We start from the raw sequence: 8,210 nt of genomic DNA, 5'->3' as shown, positions 1-8,210 counted from the left end.
GAAAGCACGTTTATAACCACAATTTTGTATTTATACAAGAATACATGTATGTGTGGGTTATGCATACATTTAATTAAATGATAAAGGAAAGAAATTCACAAAATGTAAATTTATTTTCCAAACCCAACAAAATAATAATAATAACGCTGTGCCATAGTCACTACATAGTATATGAGGTTTGTGTTTGGGTGCAGGCTACAGAAAGCCTAAAGAACCGTAACTCAAACAAGATAAAGCGTGACTTTTCTCCCACTTAAGACAAATCTGGAGGTAGGCCATCAGGGCGTGAACGAGAGAGAAATGAAACTGTGCTTTATCTAAACCTCCGTTATCCAGGCTTTGGCTGCAGCCACGGAGCCCGTCACCTAATACCTGTCACCTAATCCCTAACCTGTGTTACCCTTGTCTTAACAGCGACACTTGGTGGGTGGAAAGCTATCTGCTTCCACTGGCTTATGACCGAGCGAGGGCCCGCCCTCCAGAGCACGTGTGCACAGGGCTTTCGGGAATGAAGCCGGGACAAGCCACGGGCAGGGTCACTCCAGGGGCCCCTGGGAGGGAGCCCGAACGGGTCAGGTGCCTGAAGCGGGGCGTCTCAGGCCAGGCTTCCTGGAAGCCGCCCGAGAGATGCGTTTTCACCTGCCAGTGATTTCTGGCAAAGTTGCTCCCAGGAACAGCAGTGAGGGAGCAGGGGAAGCAGGCGGGAAGGGAGGGGGTCCGGCAGGCAGGGCGTGGCTCATGCAAGCCCTGCGGAGGGCAGCCGCCTGCTCCCACAAAGAACTCTGGGGCACTAGAAATGGAACCTCAAAAGTGCCGAACCCCAGGCCAGGGCGCTGGGCTCTCACGCTCCCCGCCATTGGCTGGAGTCCCTGTGCCTACAGCGGTTGCATTAGTTCCTCCAAAGGTCCTCCAGGCGCCACAAGAAGTGAGAGCACAGGGAAGCCGGGGAGAAGGCGGCCACGTAACATGCGGGTGGTCCCCACCCCCTGCTGTCTCCAGCATCTGTCAGGACCCCCACCCCCCCAGGCTTCGGGGAAAGCTTCTTCTAGTCTGGGGAGGCACAGATGCCCTAAAGGTAGGGAAGCAGGAGTGCATTCTGCCCCAGCGGCGCCCACAGCATTTAAATCCAGGATTCCACAGAGGGCTCCTTTAAATAACCAGCTCAGAGAGAAAACGTATAATGCGATGAAGTGACAGGAAAACTTTTTCCAAAAGCGCATCTCTTCATCTGTGTGCATGGAGGGATGTAAGGATGTGTTTGCAGCTGTCAGCGTTACACAGGAGGGTTTGGGGCCATATACCCATTGGGGACATCGAGGCCGGCGTGTAGCTGTGGCATTTGTTGGGCAGCCCTGCTTCACCCCTGATTCTGCTGATCCCCTCAATTGATCCAGGGGTGATCAGGCAACCAGATAAAACCCTCCCCCTCTGACGGAGGAGCTGGTGGATGTCAGGGCCTCTCTTTGTCCTTCCTGGAGAAAGTGGCGCCACAGCCACTAGAGCAGTGGTTCTCAACCTGTGGGTCGCGACCCCTTTGGCGGTTGAACGACCCTTTCACAGGGGTCGCCTAAGACCATCCTGCATATCAGATATTTACATTACGATTCATAACAGTAGCAACATTACAGTTATGAAGTAGCAACAAAAATAATTTTATGGTTGGGTCACAACATGAGGAACTGTATTTAAAGGGCCAGAAGGTTGAGAACCACTGGTCTAGGGTGACCTTCCCCAAGTCCTTTCTCTCTGGGCCTCAAGGCCAGAGACTCAGCCAGATGGTCCCTCGACATAGGACACTGCAGGAAGAGGCAGCTCCCTCGTAACCCCCACATCCCAGACAAGCTCCCCACTTATGGCAGGTATAACAGGTATGAATTCCAGTCCAAATACATGATTGATTTTTTAAATATTTTTATTGCTTTCAGAGAGGAAGGGAGAGGGAGAGGGAGGTGGAAACATCCATGATGAGAGAGAATCATTGGTCGGCTGCCTCCTGCTCGCCCCACACTGGGGATGGAGCACACAACCCGGGCCTGTGCCCTGACCGGGAATCAAACCATGACCTCCTGGTTCACAGGTTGATGCTCAACCACCGAGCCACGCTGGCCGGGCCATGATTGATTTTATGCAAGACGTATATAGCACTTCCCACGTGTCTATGCACCCTCCACACACTAACTCATCGGGCTCTGTTACTCTCCATCTGAGGACGGGGATCTGAGGCAGAGAGAGAAAGCCTCCTGCCAAAGGTCACACAGCTAGTAGGTGGCCAGGCTAGGATTTGAGCCCAGCACTGCGTTCCTAAGTGCTGTGCTGTGCTCCCTCAATGTCACGGTCCTGCATCTCTTTAACTCAAGTTCAGTCTCCCCTGAGCCTCCTCCTGTAGGCCAGAGAGCGCGTGTGTCCCACCTGGAGACTTCAGGCTATTTAGTTCCAGACAAAAAAAAGTGGGGCATGGGGTCCAGACACCACGGGGTCACCTTCATAGCCACAGCCCCCTGACCACAGGGGACATGCCAGTGCCCTCTGTCTCCCGGCAGGTGGCAAAGGTGCCCCTCCCGAGGCCAGGCCAGAGCCAGGGCCAGTCCTAGGGGGTCCCACCTGCTCCTCTCACGGCCACATGCTCGGTAGTCAGGTCTCGGCACCCACTCACCTACAGTCGGAAAATCTGCCCCTCCAGGCGGCTGCAGGCTGGGGGCATAGCTCAGCGATGGGCACCGACTAGACTCGGGCACCTTCCCCCTTCCCCTGGCGCCTGTGTTCTGGGCACAGTCTGCATGCTGTTCACCCCTGCCAGGCTCCCCCATATAAAGCAAGCACTTGGGGGACTTGGCTTAGAGCATCTTCAAGACGTGTTCCCTAGCCCTGGCTGGTTTGGCTCAGGGTATAGAGCGTCAGCCTGTGGGTTGAAGGGTCCTGGGTTTGATTCTGGTCAAGGGCACATGCCTGGGTTGCCGGCTCGATCCCCAGTAGGGGCCGTGCAGGAGATAGCCGATCAATGATTCTCTCTCATCATTGATGTTTCTATCTCTCTCTCTCTCCCTATTTCTTCCTCTCTGAAATCAACTGAAACAACAAAAAAAGTGTTCACTAAAAGAATGGACAGTTTTCATGGACGAGACTCCCTTATCGGTTACCCCCGGGCAACTCCCATCCCCTCCTCTCCGCTCTCTCCTGGCACCAATTCCTGGCCCTCCACCCCCAAGCAGCAGAGTGGTCCACAGCATGCACTCTGCAGTCAGGCAGACCTGGGTTCGCATCTCAGGCACTCACTAGCCATATGTCCTCAAGGGAATTTAACTCCCCAGCCTCGGTTTGCTCATCTGTAAACTGGGGACATTCTCAACCCCATAGGGCTCCCATGCAAAGCACATGGGAACATGCATTCAGTGTCTCTGGGGCTCCTCAAATGAGCCAGGGCCTGTGCCCGCGAGACCAGCGTGGCCAGGGCAGGCCTCACCGAGGAGGGGGCAGTGCAGAAGGACAGCTGAATATGAAGAAGGAATCAAAGCCGAAACCGGTTTGGCTCAGTGGATAGAGCGTCGGCCTGCAGACTGAAGAAGGAACCAGCCATGCAGAGCGCTGGGAGAAGAACATTCCAGATGGGGAATAGCAATTGCAAAGGCCCCCGTTAACCAAGCCCAGCAAATTGCTACTTCTCCAGTCTCCCTTCCACATTGGACGCACCAGGGCATCTAGGCCACAGGCACATCACGATGACCTCATCATACACTTGGGAGTGAGTTTTCAGCAGTGAGTCACTGCCCTTCCCAGAATAGCATCGCCCCCCCCCCTCCGTGCTGCGTGCAGCCTGAGGCAGGAGAGCAGGGCTATCAATAGAACAAGTTTCTCGGCGCCTTGTGCTCCGTGCCGATAAGCTGGTGTCCGTGCCGATAAGCTGGTGTCCGTGCCGATAAGCTGGTGTCCGTGCCGATAAGCTGGTGTCCGTGCCGATAAGCTGGTGTCCGTGCCGATAAGCTGGTGTCCGTGCCGATAAGCTGGTGTCCGTGCCGATAAGCTGGTGTCCGTGCCGATAAGCTGGTGTCCGTGCCGATAAGCTGGGTGTCCGAGGGATAAGCTGGTGTCCGTGCGGATAAGCCGGTGTCTGTGCGGATAAGCCGGTGTCCGTGCGGATAAGCTGGTGTCCGTGCGGATAAGCTGGTGTCCGTGCCGATAAGCTGGTGTCCGTGCCGATAAGCTGGTGTCCGTGCCGATAAGCTGGTGTCCGTGCCGATAAGCTGGTGTCCGTGCCGATAAGCTGGTGTCCGTGCCGATAAGCTGGTGTCCGTGCCGATAAGCTGGTGTCCGTGCCGATAAGCTGGTGTCCGTGCCGATAAGCTGGTGTCCGTGCCGATAAGCTGGTGTCCGTGCCGATAAGCTGGTGTCCGTGCCGATAAGCTGGTGTCCGTGCCGATAAGCTGGTGTCCGTGCCGATAAGCTGGTGTCCGTGCCGATAAGCTGGTGTCCGTGCCGATAAGCTGGTGTCCGTGCCGATAAGCTGGTGTCCGTGCCGATAAGCTGGTGTCCGTGCCGATAAGCTGGTGTCCGTGCCGATAAGCTGGTGTCCGTGCCGATAAGCTGGTGTCCGTGCCGATAAGCTGGTGTCCGTGCCGATAAGCTGGTGTCCGTGCCGATAAGCTGGTGTCCGTGCCGATAAGCTGGTGTCCGTGCCGATAAGCTGGTGTCCGTGCCGATAAGCTGGTGTCCGTGCCGATAAGCTGGTGTCCGTGCCGATAAGCTGGTGTCCGTGCCGATAAGCTGGTGTCCGTGCCGATAAGCTGGTGTCCGTGCCGATAAGCTGGTGTCCGTGCCGATAAGCTGGTGTCCGTGCCGATAAGCTGGTGTCCGTGCCGATAAGCTGGTGTCCGTGCCGATAAGCTGGTGTCCGTGCCGATAAGCTGGTGTCCGTGCCGATAAGCTGGTGTCCGTGCCGATAAGCTGGTGTCCGTGCCGATAAGCTGGTGTCCGTGCCGATAAGCTGGTGTCCGTGCCGATAAGCTGGTGTCCGTGCCGATAAGCTGGTGTCCGTGCCGATAAGCTGGTGTCCGTGCCGATAAGCTGGTGTCCGTGCCGATAAGCTGGTGTCCGTGCCGATAAGCTGGTGTCCGTGCCGATAAGCTGGTGTCCGTGCCGATAAGCTGGTGTCCGTGCCGATAAGCTGGTGTCCGTGCCGATAAGCTGGTGTCCGTGCCGATAAGCTGGTGTCCGTGCCGATAAGCTGGTGTCCGTGCCGATAAGCTGGTGTCCGTGCCGATAAGCTGGTGTCCGTGCCGATAAGCTGGTGTCCGTGCCGATAAGCTGGTGTCCGTGCCGATAAGCTGGTGTCCGTGCCGATAAGCTGGTGTCCGTGCCGATAAGCTGGTGTCCGTGCCGATAAGCTGGTGTCCGTGCCGATAAGCTGGTGTCCGTGCCGATAAGCTGGTGTCCGTGCCGATAAGCTGGTGTCCGTGCCGATAAGCTGGTGTCCGTGCCGATAAGCTGGTGTCCGTGCCGATAAGCTGGTGTCCGTGCCGATAAGCTGGTGTCCGTGCCGATAAGCTGGTGTCCGTGCCGATAAGCTGGTGTCCGTGCCGATAAGCTGGTGTCCGTGCCGATAAGCTGGTGTCCGTGCCGATAAGCTGGTGTCCGTGCCGATAAGCTGGTGTCCGTGCCGATAAGCTGGTGTCCGTGCCGATAAGCTGGTGTCCGTGCCGATAAGCTGGTGTCCGTGCCGATAAGCTGGTGTCCGTGCCGATAAGCTGGTGTCCGTGCCGATAAGCTGGTGTCCGTGCCGATAAGCTGGTGTCCGTGCCGATAAGCTGGTGTCCGTGCCGATAAGCTGGTGTCCGTGCCGATAAGCTGGTGTCCGTGCCGATAAGCTGGTGTCCGTGCCGATAAGCTGGTGTCCGTGCCGATAAGCTGGTGTCCGTGCCGATAAGCTGGTGTCCGTGCCGATAAGCTGGTGTCCGTGCCGATAAGCTGGTGTCCGTGCCGATAAGCTGGTGTCCGTGCCGATAAGCTGGTGTCCGTGCCGATAAGCTGGTGTCCGTGCCGATAAGCTGGTGTCCGTGCCGATAAGCTGGTGTCCGTGCCGATAAGCTGGTGTCCGTGCCGATAAGCTGGTGTCCGTGCCGATAAGCTGGTGTCCGTGCCGATAAGCTGGTGTCCGTGCCGATAAGCTGGTGTCCGTGCCGATAAGCTGGTGTCCGTGCCGATAAGCTGGTGTCCGTGCCGATAAGCTGGTGTCCGTGCCGATAAGCTGGTGTCCGTGCCGATAAGCTGGTGTCCGTGCCGATAAGCTGGTGTCCGTGCCGATAAGCTGGTGTCCGTGCCGATAAGCTGGTGTCCGTGCCGATAAGCTGGTGTCCGTGCCGATAAGCTGGTGTCCGTGCCGATAAGCTGGTGTCCGTGCGGATAAGCTGGTGTCCGCAGCCCCACCACGCCCTGGAGGCACAGTGGACAGCTCACTACTGACTGGCCCTCTTGCTCGCTGTTCTGGGTGAAAGCTCAGCACCCACAGGAGCAGGAGGAAAGTGAATGGTCTGTGCACTCTCCCCAGTGTGGTCCTGGGGCCCCAGAAGTGGCCGTTCCCTGCCAGAACCTGGTTCCTCTCTTCCTTCTCAACAGCTGGCCGCAGGCATCAGCAGGTGCACCTGACCCTGAGGCCGGGCCTCAACCTGCCATTAGCTGGGACCCCGGTGATGCCCAGCCTTGCCCCCTGGCGCCCCGGCACCTCCCCCTCTGAAATCATATATTTGCTTACTTACTTATTTATTTCAAAGAGGGAGAGAGAGAGAGAAACATCCATGATGAGAGGGAATCATTGATCGGCTGCCTCCTGCATGCGCCCTGACCCGGGATTGAACCGTGACCTCCTGGTTCATAGGTCGATGCTCAACCACTGAGCCCCTCTGGCCGGGCCCCTTTTCTCCACGGGGACCGTAGCGAAGTCCCCATACACCATGAGTGGCTTCGCCCCCGGCCGGGGCCTTAAAGCTCCAAGGTCTTTCTTAAACCTCCAAGAGGCAACAAGTTCCTTGAACCCAGCTTGCCCGAGCCTCCTGACTCAGCCCAGTGTTCCTGAATCACAAGGAAGACATGGGTCTCAGAGCCAAAGCCTGAGCAGAAACTGCTCGTTGCTGTAAATGTGGGCCAGTCCTGTCCTGGGGGGGGGGGGCACTGCCCAGCTGGAACGGAGCCAGCGCTGCCTGCAGGCCCGCCTCCCGCCTCTCGGTGCTTCTGCCCCTGTGCCTGGCACCCGGCTCTGCTGCTCCCAAGATCACAGGTCCCGGAAGCAGCAGGCGGGACTCAGGAGGGAGGGGAGGGCTTCAGCTCTGGCCCCTGCAGCCTCGGAGAGCTGCCCGGAGGTGGCAGCCTTCTCCGGCCTCTCCCTGCACAGAGCTCTCCCAGCCCCGGAACCACAGCCTCTCCCTGCACAGAGCGCTCCTGCCCGGGAACCACGCCATCTCCCTGCACAGAGCTCTCCCAGCCCGGGAACCACAGCCTCTCCCTGCAGAGAGCACTTCTGCCCGGGGGGCCGGGATGGGGGTGGCAGACCAGGTGCCGTGTGACTGCCCCATGAGCGGGAGAGGCCCTGGGCCTGCCCGGTGGAGAGCTGCCACGTGACTCGGTGGGCTCGACATGGTCCTCATAAGGGGAAGCTACCAACTGGGAGGGGCGAGCCCTTTAATAGAAACCCGCGCTGGGCCCGGCCACGGTGGCCCAGTGGTGGGGCGTCGGCCTACGGACCAGGAGGTCTCAGTGCGATTCCTGGTCAGGGCACATGCCCAGGTTGCGGGCAGAAAGCAGCCAATTGATGACTCTCTCATCACTGATGTTTCTGTCTCTCTCTCCCTCTCCCTTCCTCTCTGAAACCAATAAAAATATTTATTAAAAATAAAAACAAAACCACGAAACCCGAGCTGGGCTGAGGGGTCGCCTCTCCTAACAGCGTGGATGCCAATCCCAGGGCTCCAGGCCCCGGGCCTGCAGGAAGGCGAGAGCAACGAGACGCTGTTCTAAATGCTTCCAGCAACCTGCCGACCACCTCCCTGTCCAGCGGGTGGGATGCCCGGGCACAGGGCGCCAGAGGCACAGTGGCACGGGGCACTGAGCTCCATCCCTGCCCAGGCCTTCTCCCCACCCCAGGGCCCAGGCGGCGGCCCTTCTCTGTTACTAGGCTGTGAACGCCCCTCCCTTCCCTTCCAAGACCGCGGCTCACTGCTGGGCGG

Source organism: Myotis brandtii, unplaced genomic scaffold, assembly GCF_000412655.1.
Source record: "Myotis brandtii unplaced genomic scaffold, ASM41265v1 scaffold2089, whole genome shotgun sequence".
NCBI classification, from domain to species: domain Eukaryota; kingdom Metazoa; phylum Chordata; class Mammalia; order Chiroptera; family Vespertilionidae; genus Myotis; species Myotis brandtii.
Note: the sequence above shows the minus strand (reverse complement) of the source record.